General features: G+C 46.5%; 1 long non-coding RNA gene across 1 annotated transcript; it reads right to left on the bottom strand.

Annotated features, from left to right (window-relative positions):
* Positions 1–351: 351 nt before the first annotated feature.
* On the bottom strand, positions 352–3860 carry LOC147972279 (uncharacterized). Its single transcript, XR_015603403.1, has 3 exons — positions 3466–3860; positions 2210–2284; positions 352–600 (listed from the first exon to the last, which is right to left on the bottom strand). It is a non-coding gene; the product is annotated as an uncharacterized LOC147972279 (long non-coding RNA).
* Positions 3861–19737: the final 15877 nt, after the last annotated feature.

Here is a 19737-nt window from a genome sequence, read left to right as displayed (position 1 = left end):
TGGGTTTTGGGCCAAATTGGAGGAGTGTTGGGCTGCAACACACACGAGGCCTTTTCGGTCCCTCGGTTAACCGTTGGAGTATCAAACGAAGTCCAAATGGTATGGAACTTGACAGGCAGTCTACTGATAGTAAACCAAGGCCGCTTGGCAAGTCTCGGTCCAATCCGGAAATTTTTAATCCCCACACACGAAAGAAAGCTAGAAATGACCACCGGAGGAGAATGAAGCGCCGGAATGCAAAACGGACAACGGGGAAAATGCTCGAATGCATGAGACGAACACGTATGCAGATGCAATGCACATGATGACATGATATGAGATGCATGACAACGACAACAACACATGGAGACAAAGACCCGAACCCGAGGAAATAAATAAACTTAACGCCGGAAACGGCAAGAGTTGGAGTACAAATAGGGAAAGTTACATCCGGGGTGTTACAGAAGGCTAGCACAAAAGCAACATTAATCGAAAAGGCAAGGCCTCCTGCCTGGGAGCCTCCTTACTACTCCAAGTCGTCAGCGGCCGTCACGTAGTAGTAGGCATCCTCGGGGTAGTAGTAGTCATCAGTGGTGTCGTCTGGCTCCTGGGATCCGTCATCTGGTCGCAACAAACGGGTATGGGGGAAAAGAGGTAGCAAAGCAGCCGTGAGTACTCATCCAAAGTACTCGCAAGACTTACATCAGATCTAAACTAAGTATGCATCTGTATCAAAGGAAATGGGTTGTATCTGTGGACTAAACTGCAGAATGCCAGAAAGAAGGGGAAAGCCTAGCCTATCGAAGACTAGCATCTTCAAGTATCTTGCAGCATATAGAAGAGTACAGATCAACATAATGTAAAGTAGTAGTGTTATCAACCTCGGCTAGTGATCCTTTCTCGACTCCCTGCGAGAAAGCAATCCCAGAGCCATACTATCCATTTCTCATTCACAATTCATTTCTCACCACAAGTATCTAGTTCAAGTTGTATCGATCGGGATACAACTCCAAGTGTCCGTTACCGTAGGACAGGCTATCGATAGATGTTTTCTTCCCTGCAGGGGTGCACTAACTTACCCACCACGCTCGATTAACTCCGGTCGGAAACACTTTCCTGGGTCATACCCGGCCTCGGCCAAACAATACGCCGCAACCCGACCTAGGCTTAATAGAGAGGCCAGCACGCCGGACTAAACCTATGCTCCCAGGGGTCATGGGCCATCACCCCGGGAACTCCTGCACATTGCGTGGGCGGCCGGTGAGCAGACCTAGCTACCTCCTTCAAAAAGGCAGGTGCTTACGCAATCCAACCCGGCGCGCGCCGCTCAGTCGCTGATGTCTATTAAGCTTCGGCTTATATATACGACGCAGAACGCCCATACCATGCCCACATGATGGTTAGTGCTATCAGGCCAGAGGCCCCTCGGATCAAATATCCAAACCGTAGTGGATTAGGAGCACGCGGTAACGAGCAGAGACTCACGATCGATGTGACCCCGTCGTCCCGTCTCGAGTACTTGCGGCAAGGGTTAAGAATGCCCGGCCACGCCTCGTAAGTATCTCGCGGGCACCTTCCAGGTCAACCCGACTCCACATCACTCGCTATTAAGCTCGCGCGGGTACCCCTCAGGGCCGGCCCGTCTTTAGTAACATGGCTCAGTGCAAAATCATAGTAACCATAGTAACTGTGTGTCTAACACCAAGGGGAAAACCCGAGGAATCACCCCCGGTGAATTCCACTCGATGTTGTCATCAAGGTGAACGTAAGAGGATCCACCCTCGAGGTTCACACTTGAGGGGTTGCACGATAGAGCCGTAACGGAAGTGGTTAAGGATGAAATCACCCTCGATGATCACGACCGAATAGCTACACTACAGAGATCTCATCAGGAGTGATGTATGAGGTTCACCCTCGGCACTCGATAGTAACTCTGTAGTGTCGTACAACTAGGGGGGTGATGTGCGGTGTCGGGGCCTGGACGTCGATCACGTTGATCGAGTCATCGAACATAAAGCGAGGCAACTGGGACAAGGTGGGGGTCAACGATGGATCTCTAACCAACCTATACTAAGCAGTTTAGAATAAGCAGGTAAGGTATGAAAGCAGGTAACAAAAACAGGCTATGCATCAGAGTAGGATCATACGTAAAGCAGTAGCAGTTCTAATGAAAGCATGAGAGGGAAAGAATTGGGTGATATCGAAATGCTCAAGGGGGGGGGTTGCTTGCCTGGAAGCTCTGCTGAAAAGGAAGAAGTGTCGTCGTCGACGTAGTCGATCACAGCGGCATCATCAGTCTCGGGGTCTACCGGAGAGAAGAGGGGGAAGAAACAGTAAATACAGAGCAAACAGAGGCAACAGAAAGCATGACAGGACAGTAAGCTATGCTAGGGTGACCTAACGCGGTACTACACGTTGCAGACGGAGAGGGAAAACATTCAAAGAGGTTTTCCGGTGTTTGGCGTTTTCCGAACACAGGAAAGGAGGGGAAAAATTCCATTTTCAGCATGCTAGGGGCATGTGACAGATGAACAGATTGCGTATTTGGATTCGTTGGATTTTTCCGAGCAACTTTCATATATAAAGTTTTTCCATTCGAGTTACGAATATTTTTCTATGATTTTCCAAAGTTCCTAGAATTTTTGAAATTATATTAATTCAAAAATAAATATCTAAATACTTCTGTCACATGGGGTTATGCTAGCCGGTGTGTATTACAGGTGGGGCCTTGGGTTGGGTTGACCCAGTCAATTTGACTGGTCAACAGGATGTGTGGGCCACATGCATAGACTATATTTACCTAAACAGATAAATTAAACAATCCTAATTAAAGGAGGCGGGGGACACATGTCTTAGAGTAGCAACTAATTTAACTAGTACACTAATTAGCACTAATTAGACCTTAAACTGATTTGTACAAGCCGGCATAGGCACAACCCATCTGTGCACGCACATGCATAACACCGGCTCTTGGCCATGGCCACGACCACAATCGAGGCCAACAAAGGAACAACCAGCAGCGGCAAATAGCAGGAGCGGCTGCGGCTAGGAGGAGCAGTAGCAGGGAGTAGTAGAAGCAGCAGTAAGCATAGCGGCAGAGCAGCGAACGAGGGCAGCAGGTTTCAGCGCTGTAGGCAGTAGCGGCTGCAGGGGAGCGTACCTAGCGGCACGCAACAGCAGGGCAGCAGTGGCAGAAGACGGCAACGGCAGTGGCGGCGCGGTAGCACGGCAGCGGGCGAGCGCACGGGAGGCAGCAGCAGCGATGCAGAAGAAGCAGTGATACAAAGGCAGCAGTGCACGCGGCTGGGTACGGAGCACGCGCGGGCGGCGGCGTGGGCGCGCGTGGCGGACGCGGCCAGAAGCGCGCGGGAACACGGACAATGGCGCGATGAGCGCGAGCTCCGACGGTAACGGGCACGGCGGTGACGGCGGCCTACGACGGTGGTTCGAGGGAGAAAAATAAGGGGAACCGGAGAAAAGGCTCACCTAGGAGCACAAGGAAGGCTCGCCGAGGGACGGGACCAGCAGAGGGCGACACGGGATCGATGGTGGTGTGCGGTGGCCGGCGAAGAAGACCGGCGATGTCGACACGTACAGCGGTTGCTCCGCTCGATGTAGTAGCCTAGTCGAAGGAGAAGAGGTCGGGGAGGTTACTGGACGTCCTCGCCCGACTTGGGGTGCTCGCGGACCACGGCAATGGGACGACGCGCTCGGTCACCGAATCGGTCTCCAATCTCGATTTCGGGTAGACGAGGAAGGGGGCGATGGGGAAAGAAGGGGAATCGGTCGAGGCGGTCCTAGGGTTTCCAGGGGATATGTTTATAGGTTCACGGGGGTGACGTCGAGGCCATCCATGGCCACGGCAGCCGTGGATGCACGCCACGCCCTCCTCTGCCTGTTCCTACTGTACCGAGGAGGGAGAAGGCCTGCTACGTGGGCTGGGCTGTACTGTGGCAGCGGCTGGGCCAAGTGAGCAGTGCTAGTTACCTTTTCCTTTTATTTATTTATTTTATCTTCTATGCCTTCTCTGTTTTGCAAATAGTTAGACCACCAAATGAATTTTGTTATAAATGAACCTGGCACATAAATCATGCAGAATATTGTGGTGTTGCACAAAAAGTTACAGGGCCTTTGGTAAAGATTAAAAAAATAGAAATTGAAAAGGTCAAGTAACATGCTGCTGGATCACTTTATAATTTCCTAAGGATTAATTGGTGAGTCAAAATAAATTGGTTCCATCATGGCAATGATCAGGGGAATTTATAGAATAGTCTGGACATTTTATTTTTACTGTTTGAAGAAATAATAGTTTCACTTGCAAATTAAATTAGAATTAGAATTTGATTTTTTAGGCAAGTGGCAATTTTGCATAGTAATCATGATGACATGACCACCATTAGGGGGAGATTACTGTAGCAAGATTCTCGGGATGTTACAAAGGCCTCTCGAGTAATATGGTTGATCTAATTATGTAATAATGATTGCTTGCTATGATGAAGTGTTAGACATTTAGATGATTTTTAATTATGCTGATGAGTTAAACTGCAGCACATCAAAATCTTCAATGTGTTAATATAAAATCTGAAATGAGAGCTCCATTTGAGTTTCCGATCTGTTGCAGGTTTGCTAAGGGTATAGAAGTTGATGGAGTTGTGGAAGATCTGCAAGGTGTTGGAGGTTTGGAAGACGTACAATTAATTTGGTCAAGTGCTATATGCCTTGTTTGCTGAACCAGAGAAATTGGCAAGTTTTACTATGGTTATTTGGTGGTTGTTTTGGTAGACAAGCCATTGTATGCTCATTTTGGTCGTGTTACACATATAAAAACATATGTACTGAACCTTTTGTGGCACATCCTCCTTGTATATGGTCGTTTCATACATGTATCTAGAAACATGTATTTGGTCCGGCATGTAAATGGATCAGGGCAGAGAAACTTTCAGGAATAATTTACCTGTCGGAGAAGTAATCCCCGGCAGCCGTTCTTGTGGCAGTTCTATCTGCCGGGAGAACCACTATCCCGATAGTTTATCTGCCCTCTTAAGGGCTTTCTCCCGGCAGATTGTATGCCATTACATCCATGTTGTGGTGTAGTGACATCATTCGCTAATGATGTGATCTCGTTCATCAAATGACAACACATGTCCATGGTTAGGAAACATAACCATCTTTGATTAACGAGCTAGTCAAGTAGAGGCATACTAGGGACACTCTATTTTGTCTATGAATTCACACATGTACCAAGTTTCCGGTTAATACAATTCTAGCATGAATAATAAAACATTTATCATGATATAAGGAAATATACATAACAACTTTATTATTGCCTCTAGGGCATAGTTCCTTCAGTCTCCCACCTGCACTAGAGTCAATAATCTAGTTCACATCGTCATGTGATTTAACACCAATAGTTCACATCTTTATGTGATTAGTTCACATCGCCATATGACTAACACCCAAATGGTTTACTAGAGTCAATATGAAGGAAATATGCCCTAGAGGCAATAATAATGTTATTATTTTATTTCCTTATATCATGATAAATGTTTATTATTCATGCTAGAATTGTATTATCCGGAAACATAATACTTGTGTGAATACATAGACAAACTAAACGTCACTAGTATGCCTCTACTTGACTAGCTCGTTAATCAAAGATGGTTATGTTTCCTAACCATAGATATGTGTTGTCATTTGATCAACGGGATCACATCATTAGGAGAATGATGTGATTGACATGACCCATTCCATTAGCTTAGCACCCGATCGTTTAATATGTTGCTATTGCTTTCTTCATGACTTATACATGTTCCTATGACTATGAGATTATGCAACTCCCGTTTGCCGGAGGAACACTTTGTGTGCTACCAAACGTCACAACGTAACTGGGTGATTATAAAGGAGCTCTACAGGTGTCTTCAAAGGTAAATGTTGGGTTAGCGTATTTCGAGATTAGGATTTGTCACTCCGATTGTCGGAGAGGTATCTCTGGGCCCTCTTGGTAATGGACATCACATAAGCCTTGCAAGCATTGCAACTAACGAGTTAGTTGCGAGATGATGTATTACGGAACGAGTAAAGAGACTTGCCGATAACGAGATTGAACTAGGTATTGAGATACCGACGATCGAATCTCGGGCAAGTAACATACCGATGACAAAGGGAACAACGTATGTTGTTATGCGGTCTGACCGATAAAGAACTTCGTAGAATATGTAGGAGCCAATATGAGCATCCAGGTTCCGCTATTGGTTATTGACCGGAGACATGTCTCGGTCATGTCTACATTGTTCTCGAACCCGTAGGGTCCGCACGCTTAAGGTTTTGATGACAGTTATATTATGAGTTTATGAGTTTTGATGTACCGAAGTTAGTTCGGAGTCCCGTATGTGATCACGGACATAACGAGGAGTCTCGAAATGGTCGAGACATAAAGATTGATATATTGGACGACTATATTCGGACACCGGAAGTGTTCCGGGTGATTTCGGAGAAAACTGGAGTACCGGAGGGTTACCGGAACCCCCCGGGAGAAGTAATGGGCCATATGGGCCTTAGTGGAAAGAGAGAAGGGCAGCCAGGGTGGGCCACGCGCCTCCTCCCTCCTGGTCCGAATTGGACTAGGAGAGGGGGGGCGGCGCCCCCCTTTCCTTCTCCCTCTCCACTTCCTTCCCCCTCCTAGTAGGAGTCCTACTCCTACTAGGAGGAGGACTCCTCCTTGGCGCGCCTATAGGGCCGGCCGGCCTCCTACCCATGCTCCTTTAATTATATACGGGGGCAGGGGGCACCTCTAGACACACAAGTTGATCCATGTGATCGTTTTCTTAGCCGTGTGCGGTTCCCCCTTCCACCATAATCCTCGATAATATTGTAGTGGTGCTTAGGCGAAGCCCTGCGACAGTTGAACATCAAGATCATCACCACGCCGTCGTGCTGACGGAACTCTTCCCCGACGCTTTGCTGGATCGGAGTCCGGGGATCGTCATCGAGCTGAACGTGTGCTAGAACTCAGAGGTGCCGTAGTTTCGGTGCTTGATCGGTCGGGCCGTGAAGACGTACGACTACATCAACCACGTTGTCATAACGCTTACGTTGTCGGTCTACAAGGGTACGTAGATCGCACTCTCCCCTTGTTGCTATACATCACCATGATCTTGCATGTGCGTAAGAATTTTTTTAAAATTACTACGTTACCCAACACAATAATCTAGTTCACACTGCTATGTGGTTAACACCCAAAGAGTACTAAGGTGTGATCATGTTTTGCTTATGAGAGAAGTTTAGTCAACGGGTCTGTCATATCAGTGTCGTATGTATTTTACAATTTTTCTATGTCTACAATGCTCTGCATGGAGCTACTCTAGCTAATTTCTCCCACTTTCGATATGTATCCAGATTGAGATTAAGAGTCATCCGGATCGGTGTAAAATCTTGTATGGACGTAACTCTTGACGACGAACAATTTATTACCTCCATAACCGAGAAATATTTCCTTAGTCCTTTTAGGTAACTATGGATAACTTTGACCGCTGTCCAGTGATCCACTCCTGGATCACTATCGTACCTGTCGGAGATATACCCCGCGGTATGACCCGGCTGGGACTTGGTAAACCGGCTGGTGGTAAACCGGCAGACAGTTAAGACAGATGGCTAAGAAAGACGGTAAACCGGCGAGTGTTAAACCGACAGAGTTAAGACAGATGGTAGCACCGGCAGGTGTTAAGTCAATCATAACCCGACAGACAATGTTAAACCGGCAGACGTTAAGAAGCCCAGGAAGAGAAGTCAAAATAGTTTAAGTCTTAGTCCGAGATGGACTCTACATATAACCCGCCACTTTAACTTATATAAGGAGGGGCAAGGCTCCCCAAAGAGGGACAAGAAAAACAACAATCTCTAGGGCTAGACACAATTAGAGGAGAGCCGGTTTACGACGACTCCCTCGTGATGATAATGAGATCTAGCCTCAAACAACATGTAGGATTGTTACCGGATGATGTTTCTCGGGGCCCGAAGCTGTCTAAATCTTTGTCTTGTGTTGCGTTTCTCGATTCCGCTCAACCCCTCTCAAGCGACCACATAGATGCGTTGACCTCACGACTAAGTCCTTCCGCTTGGACATCTGACGTGACAATTCCACGACAGTTGGCATCCACCGTGGGGCTAAACGCACGGTGGTGTTGAGTTCTTGAAGGGCGCACTCCTTGGGATCGATAGGCCCGCGATTAATCAGATAAAGAAGAATTGGAGTTAAGGTGGCATCGCGCGTCGCCACATGCACTTGAGATCCCACGATTTGAAGCCAGGTCAATTTTTTGAAGCATGTTCCTGAGACGACGGAGTTCACCGCAGATTGGATCCATGCTACGACTTATGTTCAAACCAGAAGGACTTGCCGATTCATACGTGTGGCAATGTGTGCATACAAGGAAAAACGCACTAGCATGCCGCTCAACACTTAAAAGGATTGCGTAAAAGCTACCATGATTCAGGTATACGGATCGGTTCTCCACTCAAGGGCGGTTGTGCTACAGGGTTAATCCAACGTTTCGATACAGAAGCATTACCTTATTATCAAGACAATTGGATGATTACTGGTTCGCGACCAAAGCCAGCACCATAAGACGACCATGACTCGGAGGAACAAACATAAATTAACTGGAGCGGCCACAACCCGGACTCTTCTAACACGAGAAAGCGCTTAGCCTCCCGTCCGAGTCGTGATCCCCTTTCGCCCGAATCATGATTGTGCCTCGACTCCGGTACGAATCGCCGTCATAGGGTCTCGGTGCGCTGGGCCCCCAAACGGAAGCCGCCTCGGGTGAAACACCGTCGCCTCCGCCGATTCACAGCCATCAGGCCTCCGCAGCCTCGTCGCCACCGAGTGCACCTCCACCGGTCGAGCCATCGTGGTCATTCTGAACCATCACCCGCCGCTACTGTCTCGGAGACCATTTGTCGTATTGCCTCGTTGCAAGGCCTGCGCATCAATCCAGCTGGTCGTCGCTTCGCCTCCACGAACCGGCCTCGCTGTTTTAAACCGGCGCCTCTGAGTTGCCGCTCTGCTACACTTCCATAAAACCGCCATGGCCCTGTTGCTGCTGTGTTCCAAGCCACCGTGCTCTACTTCGTGCGCTACCTTGAGTCGCTGCGGCCGTTTCAAATCGCCGGGTCGCCTTCACATATGGCCGGCACCGGCGCCGCCCGGCGAACACAACTGCTACCTCGTTTCAGCTCTGAGTCACCGACCGCACCTCGGGTTTCCTCCCCCTCACACACTCGGCCTTGCCAGATTGACCGCGCGCCAAACTTCATCAAGCCGGCCCGCCGGGTCTGCCCCGCCGGTTCATCGCTTATCCTACATAGCCTCACCGCAGACCGACCCCGAGCAGCCGGCTTGCGCCACTACGCGCCCCGTCCGCGCGCAAGACATCTCCTACGCTTGCTGGCTCCGCCGTGCCGCTTATCCCTGCTGCTACCCTGCCGAGTAATGACCACAGAGGCGCCACAAGCTGCCACGGTCTCCCCTTGACAAGGTCGTTTCAAACCGGCCTCACCTTCAAACCACCGGAAGAATCACTGCTGGAGCACAGACCTCTGCCAAGATCCGCGCCAACATTTCTTTGCTGCTCCTTTGTTGAGGTCTCATCTTCCAATCACCATAGTTGCCGTCGCGTTTAGTCTCCGTCCATAACCTGACCACGCCGAGCTACCCCGTCGCCGCCTATACTGCCATGGTCTTCATCTGCCTCACCAGATTTGCTTCGACCGGCCAACGCTTGCGGTACGCCGCCGCCGTGGTCCTTTGCGAGTTGCCGTCTCCGAGCGCCTACTTCTAAACCGACCCGGCCAAGGAGCCTCGTCGCCGTGGCCTCCGAGTCTCTGTGTTGTCTCCGGACTCTGGTCCGAATCGCCGATGCGCCTCACCTTCCTTCCAGGCCGCCTCCCGTGTTGAAGCGGCCAATCCGACTCGCCAAGTCGCCGGTTTACCGCTGCCCTTGTTCGTCCAAGGCGCGTGCCTCAACTCGCCGCTTCGCCGATGTTCCTTCATTATATGACCACAGGTCACCGTCGCTGGAGTCACCGGAGTCCTGCCTGGCATTCGCCTCTTCTACGGTGCTTGACCCGGCGCTGTTTTAACCCGCTCAGCCTGCGCTCACCATGAGCTGCCTCCGCTGGCGGTCTTCAAATCAGCCGCCGGCCGCCACGGTCCTCGTTGCAAACCGCCGCCACTTCGGCGCTGCATCCAAATCACCGCTTCAAGGACCGCTTCTACTGCAGCTGGGGCGGGCTGCAGTCGCCCGTTTCCCTGTTACGTCCGAGACTCCGGCCAACTGGTGTCAGCCCTGCCTCCGCTGCACAGACAGAACTCTGCTTGTCCCCGTGAATTGAGCGGCCGCCGTGTCGCAGTACTGTTGCTGCTGCTGCATTACACGCTTTATGCATGGAAAAGTCTGAACATGGGAAAGGAAACAAGCAGGGAGGACAGGTACATGGGCAGAGGGCGTGGCAAGGGCCGCCCTTTGGGCAGTAAGATGGAGACGAATCTTGGGGGCATGAAGAATGAGTGTATATTACAGCCCTCCAGCATTTCAACTTCCGTGATGAGAATTACGAATCTGTTAAACACTTTGGAAAAAGATAAAGAGAAAGAGCTCGAGCTTGTTACGGATGGTGTAATCAGCCAAACATTGGAGATCTTTGTACAAAGGGTCATTATGGAAGAGATACTGAATTAAGATCAGCTGAAGCAAAAATGGGACAACCGTGCTACCAGCGGCCAAAAATTGTCACGTGCAGAAAGGGACCTGCTACATCCATCCGAGTCAGAAGAGATCAAAGTGCTAATGGCGGATCATCAGAGCAATGTTAAAAAAAATGCTGCTTAGTTCAAAGGCAGACTAGAAACGCTATTTGTATAGTACTATCAGTACTGCTTCTTACGTAAAGATCCATAGATTATCATCAACCTTGGGGCTGAATATCAGGAGAATATTCATTATAATGTGGCATTATGCCGTGGAGATGGAGGCGCGCCAGCATCGTTCGGCACCAGTGATTGTCGTTACTCAACGGACTCCCGCACCGGCTTACAATGCCGTGGCCCTCTCTCGCGACCACACTGGCTTACAAAGCCACAGACGACTCGCCTATCCGCTCTTGCAGCCGGTTCACGCATCCGCGCCGGTTTATAATGAGGAGGACAACTTGCTCGTCCGCGTGGTTTACAATGCCGCGGCCGACTCACACATCCACTCCATCTTGAGCCACCTTGATCGGCACATTCTGAGGATTATCTATCGCTGGGACAAATCAAGCTGTCATAAAGTTTCTGGCTTAAGAAGAAGGATTCCGGTTTAAAAATCCGGCTCAAGGGAAAGTTGTCTCTCACAGAGCTTTGAAGCTCTCAATATCCGGTTTAAAAATTTCCGGTTCAAAAGAATAATCTCTCGCAAGTTTGAGTTCTCAGAAAAAATTAAGGGGACCAAAGAGAGTTTGTTGCACAGCACAACTCAAACATAGGTGCCCCTTGAGCACAACTCACAATATCAATTGAGGGCTTGGTCGTATTCGAACCATAGCTACACCTCTTGATCCGGCTATCAAGCCAATATTATCATAAGAGCACAGCTCTGATTATTTCGGTAATCTGGCTATCAAGCCAATATTATCATAAAGGGCCAAAGAGATTCTGCTGCACAGCACAGCTCAAACATGGGTATCCCTTGAGCACAACTCACAATATCACTTGGGGGCTATGGTCGAACCATCGTAACACCTATTGATAGGCTTAAGGCCGCCAGGGAAATCACTTGGGGGCTCTGGTCGTATCCGAACCATAGCTTATACCCTCTTGATGAGCATAAGGGCACCAGGGAAATCACTTGGGGGCTCTGGTCGTATCTGAACCATAGCTACACCTCTTGATAGGCATAAGGCCACCAAGGAAGTCACTTGGGGGCTATGGGTTCGAACCATAGTTACACCTCTTGATAGGCATAAGGGCACCAGGGAAATCACTTGGGGGCTTGGTCGTATTCGAACCATAGCTACACCTCTTGATCGGCGCAATGCCACAATTATGACTACTTGGGGGCTCTGGTCGTATCCGAACCATAGCTTAAACCCTCTTGATCATACATATACATCATCATATATTGCATCATACGTTGCATCATCATTACATCATCATAGCGTGTATCATATGTGCATGGATATACCAGCTTATATGGCAGGAACCGGTTTTTTTCAAACCGGGTCATATTATTCAAATCTTTAATAGCCAACATGGCTGGATTTTTATTATGGTTATTAATAACCAGTATTATGATTAAGGTTTTCAAAGTCGCTTTAGCGCAATGGCTATTATATTATCAATGGATATGATTTATTATACAATTGAAGGAATAGTCCCAAGTCGCTGAAGGCTTACGACCCGGCACTTAGGGGCTACATTATTCAAGTTGGAATTACATCAAATACACAAGTCTCATGTCGCTGCAAGCATGCACCATGACACTTGGGGGCTAATGCAAAGTCATTGTTTGCTCACTTATTGAAGACCCGACTCATCACATCGTAATGAGCCGGCCCTTGGGGGCTACCAATTGCTCCTGTCAACAATTCAAGGTACACAAATTTTCATCTATTATTGAAGGATCCACTGCTCAGTTGGTAAAGCACAAAGCCCTCAACCTTGTGGACGTGGGTTCAAGCCCCATGATAGGGGTTATATCGCATACTGTTATTCTCAGTGAGGTATATATAAAGTCCCAGCTCAATATTGTCTTACTGAGCTGGCCCTTGGGGGCTACACGTTGCTGTTCAAGTCTACATGATCATATCTATAAAGTCCCTGCTCATTATTGCATAATGACCCGGCCCTTGGGGGCTATACTGGTTGAAGTTTTTATAAGCATAAGGCAATTTCAAGTCCCAGGTTGCTGCAAGCATGACAACCCGACACTTGGGGGCTACATATATGGAATACTCAGTTCTGACTGGTGATTGAGATGAACAACCGGGATTTCTTCAAGCTTGTGACATTCATATTTGAAGCAAGTCTTAAGCTGTCGCTATGCTACCTTCTTAAGACTTGGGGGCTACAAGTGATGGGCATATAAGAGGTATATTTTCAAGCTGGATGTTAACTACAGTTATGACCCGGTGCCATCAATATTTGTAAACCGGCAATGATAAACTGGCAAGTTTAAGTCTTAAACCGGCAAAGTTCTACATTCTTAAACCGGCAAAGTTCTACATTCTTAAACCGGCAAGTTCTACATCGGCTAAAGATCAGATGAGTATTTCAAAGACCAATATTTATTAAGCATTGGGAGCTGAGTCAAAGGAGTTATCCTTCACAATATTTATCCGTGACAAGCCAATGTCAGCAAATTGATTGTGAAGCTGGCCTATTGACCCGGATCTTCTAGAAGAAAGAAGTGACAAGGATTTAAAGATGCTCATGATCAGTTTAACATGGATAAATCCAAATTAAACTGGGGGCTAATGTCGGGGATATACCCCGCGGTATGACCCGGCTGGAGTTGTAAACCGGCTGGTGGTAAACCGGCAGACATTTAAGACAGATGGCTAAGAAAGACGGTAAACTGGCGAGTGTTAAACCGGCAGAGTTAAGATAGATGGTAGCACCGGCAGATGTTAAGTCAATCATAACCCGGCAGACAATGTTAAACCGGCAGACAATGTTAAACTGGCAGACAACGTTAAACCGACAGACGTTAAGAAGCCCAGGAAGGGAAGTCAAAATAGTTTAAGTCTTAGTCCGAGATGGACTCTACATGTAACCCGCCCCTTTAACTTATATAAGGAGGGGCAGGGCTCCCCAAAGAGGGATAAGAAAAACAACAATCTCTAGGGCTAGACACAATTAGAGGAGAGCCAGTTTACGGCGACTCCCTCGTGATGATAATGAGATCTAGCCTCAAACAGCATGTAGGGTTGTTACCGGATGATGTTTCCCGGGGCCCGAAGCTGTCTAAATCTTCGTCTTGTGTTGCGTTTCTCGATTCCGCTCAACCCTTCTCAAGCTACCACATAGATGCGTTGACCTCATGACTAAGTCCTTCCGCTTGGACATCTGACGTGACAATTCCACGACAGTACCCCTTTGCAAAACTCATGGCAAGGTATACAATAGGTTTGGTACACAACATATCATACTTTATAGAACCTATGGCTGAGACATAGGGAATGACTATCATTCTCTTTCTATTTTCTGCCGTGGTCGGGTTTTTTATTCTTACTCAACTTCATACCTTATAACTCAGACAAGAACTCCTTCTTTGACTGATCCATTTTGAACTCCTTCAAAATCTTCTCAAGGTATGTACTCATCGAAAGTCTTATCAAGCGTCTTGATCTATCTTTATAGATCTTGATGCCCAATATGTAAGTATCTTCACTGAGGTCTTTCATTGAAAAATTCTTATTCAAGTATACTTTTATGCTATCCAGAAATTCTGTATTATTTCCAATCAACAATATGTCATCCACATATAATATTAGAAATGTTATAGAGCTCCCACTCACTTTCTTGTAAATACAAGCTTCTCCAAAAGTCTGTATAAAACCATTTGATATGATCACACTATCAAAGTGTACATTCCAACTCCGAGATGCTTGCACCAGTCCATAAATGGATCGCTGAAGCTTAAACACTTTGTTAGGACCTTTAGGATCGACAAAACCTTCTGGTTGCATCATATACAATACTTTTTTAAGAAATCCATTAAGGAATGCAATTTTGATATCCATTTGCCAAATTTCATAATCATAAAATGCGGCAATTGCTAACATGATTCATACAAACTTTAAGCATAGATACAAGTGAGAAACTCTCATCATAGTCAACACCTTAAACTTTGTCGAAAACCTTTTGCGATAATTTGAGCTTTGTAGATAGTAACACTACTATCAGTGTCTGTATTCCTCTTGAAGATCCATTTAATCTCAATGGGTCACCGATCATCGGGAAAGTCAATCAAAGTTCATACTTTGTTCTCATACATGGATCCCATCTCAGATTTCATGGCCTCAAGCCATTTCGGGGAATCTGGGCTCATCATCGCTTCCTTATAGTTCATAGGTTCATCATGGTCTAGTAACCTTATCACTCTGGTGCGGACCGTACTCTGGTTGACCTACAAGATTCAGTAGTAACTTGATCTGAATTTTCATGATCATCATCATTAGCTTCCTCTGTAATTGGTGTAGGAATCACTGGAACTGATTTCTGTGATGAACTAATTTCCAATTCGGGAGAAGGTACAATTATCTCATCAAGTCCTACTTTCCTTCCACTCACTTCTTTCGAGAGAAACTCCTTCTCTAGAAAGGATCCATTCTTAGCAACGAATATCTTGCCTTTGGATCCGTCATAGAAGGTGTACCCAACAGTTTCCTTTGGGTATCCTATGAAGACGCATTTCTCCGATTTGGGTTCGAGCTTATCAGGTTGAAGCTTTTTCACATAAGCATTGCAGCCCCAAACTTTCAAAAACAACATTTTAGGTTTCTTGCCAAACCATAGTTCATACGGTGTCATCTCAACGGATTTAGATGGTGCCCTATTTAACGTGAGTGCAGCTATCTCTAATGCATAACCCCAAAACGATAGTGGTAAATCGGTAAGAGACATCATAGATCGTACCATATCTAATAAAGTACGATTATGATGTTCGGATACACCATTACGTTGTGGTGTTCCAGGTGGCGTGACTTGTGAAACTATTCCACATTGTTTTAAATGAAGGCCAAACTCATAACTCAAATATTCGCCTCTACGATCAGATCGTAGAAACTTTATTTTCTTGTTACGGTGATTCTCAACTTCACTCTGAAATTCTTTGAACTTTTTCAAATGTTTCAGACTTGTGTTTCATTAAGTAGATATATCCATATCTGCTCAAATTATCCGTGAAGGTCAGAAAATAACGATACCTGCCGCGAGCCTTGACACTCATCGGACCGCATACATCGGTTTGTATTATTGCCAATAAGTCAGTGGCTCGCTCCATTGTTCCGGAGAACAGAGTCTTAGTCATCTTGCCCATGAGGCATGGTTCACAAGCATCAAATGATTCATAATCAAGTGATTCCAAAAGTACATCCGCATGGAGTTTCTTCATGCGCTTTATACCAATATGACCTAAACGGCAGTGCCACAAGTATGTTGCACTACCATTATCAACTTTGCATCTTTTGACATCAATATTATGAATATGTGTATTACTACGATCGAGATTTAACAAACCATTTATATTAAGTGTATGACCATAGAAGGTTTTATTCATGTAAACAGAACAACAATTATTCTCCGACTTGAATGAATAAACGTATTGCAATAAACATGATCCAATCATATTCATGCACAACGCAAACAACAAATAACATTTATTTTAGGCTCAACACTAACCCCGAAGGTAAAAGGAGTGTGAGATGGAGATCTTAATTATCAACCTTGGAATCATTTCCAACACACATTGTCACCTTGCCCTTAACTAGTCTCTGTTTATTTTGCAACTCGTGTTTCGAGTTACTAATCTTAGCAACTGAACTGGTATCAAATACCTTGGGGTTACTATGAACACTAGTAAAGTACACATCAATAATTTGTATATCAAATATTCCTGTGTTCTCTTTGCCATCCTTCTTATCCGCTAAATGTTTTGGGGCAGTTCCGCTTCTAGTGACCAATTCCTTTGCAGAAGAAGCACTCAGTTTCAGGCTTAAGTCCAGACTTGGGCTTCTTCCTGGGAGTAGCAACTTGGTTGCTATTCTTCTTGAAGTTCCCCTTCTTCCCTTTGCCCTTTTTCTTGAAACTAGTGCTCTTGTTAACCATCAACACTTGATGCTCTTTCTTCGTTTCTACCTCCGCAGCCTTTAGCATTACAAAGAGCTCAGGAATTGACTAGAGAACTTTGTCAATCACTATCTTATCTGGAAGATCAACTCCCATTTGATTCAAGCAATTGTAATACCCAGACAATCTCAGCACATGCTCACTGGTTGAGCTATTCTCCTCCATCTTGTAGGCAAAGTACTATCAGAGGTCTCATACCTCTCGACACGGGCATGAGTCTGAAATACCAATTTCAACTCTTGCAACATCTCATATGCTCCATTTCAAAACATTTTTGAAGTCCCGCTTCTAAGCCATAAAACATGGTGCACTAAACTATCAAGTAGTCATCATACCGAGCTTGTCAAACGTTCATAACATCTTCATCTGCTCCTGCAATAGTTCTGTCACCTAGCGGTGCATCAAGGACATAATTCTTCTGTGCAGCAATGAGGATAATCATCAGATCACGGGCCTAGTCCGCACCATTGCTACTATCATATTTCAACTTAGTTTTCTCTAGGAACAAATCATAAATAAAACGGGGAAGCTATACGCGAGCTATTGATCTACAACATAGATATGCAAATACTGTTGGGACTAGGTTCATGATAAATTTAAGTTCAATTAATCATATTACTTAAGAACTCCCACTTAGATAGACATCCCTCGAGTCATCTAAATGATCACGTGATCCATATCAACTAAACCATGTCCGATCATCACGTGAGATGGAGTAGTTTTCAATGGTGAACATCTCTATGTTGATCATATCTACTATATGATTCACATTCGACCTTTCGGTCTCAGTGTTCGAAGGCCATATATGCATATGCTAGGCTCGTCAAGTTTAACCCGAGTATTCTGCACATGCAAAACTGGCTTGCACCCATTGTATGTGAACATAGAACTTATCACACCCGATCATCAGGTGGTGTATCGGCACGACGAACTGTCGCAACGGTGCTTACTCAGGGAGAACACTTATACCTTGAAATTTAGTGAGGGATCACCTTATAATGCTATCTCCGTACTAAGCAAAATAAGATGCATAAAGGATAAACATCACATGTAATCAAAATATGTGACATGATATGGCCATCATCATCTTGTTTCTCTGATCTCCATCTCCAAAGCACCGACGTGATATCCATCGTCACCTGCTTGACACCTTGATCTCCATCGTAGCATCATTGTTGTGTCACCAACTATTGCTTCTATGACTATTGCTACCGCTTATCGATAAAGTAAAGCAATTACATGGTGATTGCATTTCATACAATAAGGCGACAACCATAAGGCTCCTGCCAGTTGCCAATAACTTTTACAAAACATGATAATCTCATACAACAATTTATATCTCATCACATCTTGACCATTGAGGGAGTCCTGGACTAAGGGGTCCTCGGGCGTCCGACCTGTTAGCCATGGGCCAGACTGATGGGCTGTGAAGATACGAAGACCGAAGATTGCACCTGTGTCCGGACGAGACTCTCCTTGGCATGGAAGGGAAGTTTGGCGATCAAATAAGTAGATTCCTTTCTTTGTAACCAACCTTATGTAACCCTAGATCCCCCCGGTGTCTATATAAACTGGAGGACTTAGTCCAGAGGGAGGACAATCATAATCATAGCTAGACTAGACTTTTAGGGTTTAGTCATTACGATCTCATGGTAGATCAACTCTTGTAATACTCATATTCATCAAGATCAATCAAGCAGGACGTAGGGTATTACCTCCATAGGGAGGGCCTGAACCTGGGTAAAACATTGTGTCCCCCGTCTCCTGTTACCATCAATCCTAGACGCACAGTTCGGGACCCCCTACCCGAGATCCGCCGGTTTTGACACCGACATTGGTGCTTTCATTGAGAGTTCCACTGTGACGTCGACGACAGGATCGATGGCTCGCCTTCTTCTCAAGGAAAATATCACCGCCGGAGGAGCACTGGCCCCAGGCCGAACCCTCCGGCTGGGCGGCTTTACCATTACTGCCCGTTCGGTTGTTAAGCCGACGATGACCTCCCGAGTCATCGAAAATCCCCTTCGTATCGACTCCGAACACTCCAAGCAGATGGATCCAGCGGAGCTTTCGTCTTTAAACGAGCTCCTAGATCGCATCGCCGCCCTGGGGGTCGCCATAGACTACGATCGAATTGGGCTTAAACCTAATCAGAGAGAAATCAAATCTCCACCAATCACCCACCAGATAGCGATAGTCGACGAGCGAGACGACAACTCTTCCTTTATACTAAAGATGGACTATGTCCAGATCTCCGACTTCGAAGAGCCGGACACCCACCTGTGAGGAGGTGTATCATGCCCTCCGAACATATAATCGGACGACGGGCCTAAGAAATCAGTGGATATCCTGGAGCCCGATCTGTTAATTTCGGAATTCCTTCAGACTCCGGATCCAAAATTGGGCCAGGGTTCAAAGGAGCACTACGCGAACAAGCCGAAGTCTGTCAAATAGCAGCAATAAACCCTTGGAATGACACGGCTATAACTTTTAATGCCAGTGACGAACGAAAATACAGGACAGTCCAAACACCAGCCGCCTTGGTCCTCAGTCCAATCATGGACGGCTTCCGGCTCACCAAGGTTCTCATGGACGGCGGCAGCAGACTAAACCTCATCTACGAAGATACACTCCACAAAATGGCAATAGACAGGAGCCGCATTGAGAAAAGCAGCACGACCTTCCGAGGAATCATTCCCAGTCGGGAGGCGCGGTGTGCGGGAAAAATAACACTTGACGTGGTATTCGGCACGCCGGAGAATTATCGGTCCGAAGAAATAACCTTTCAAGTGGCCCCTTTCAACAGCGGATATCATGCCCTCATGGGGCGGGAAGCATTTACACGCTTCCAAGTTGTACCTCATTACGGG

Source organism: Triticum urartu, chromosome 5A, assembly GCF_056163025.1.
Source record: "Triticum urartu cultivar PI428250 chromosome 5A, HENAU_Tu73, whole genome shotgun sequence".
NCBI classification, from domain to species: domain Eukaryota; kingdom Viridiplantae; phylum Streptophyta; class Magnoliopsida; order Poales; family Poaceae; genus Triticum; species Triticum urartu.
The sequence above is the reverse complement of the archived record's forward strand: the minus strand, read 5'-3'. Positions and strand labels throughout refer to the sequence as shown.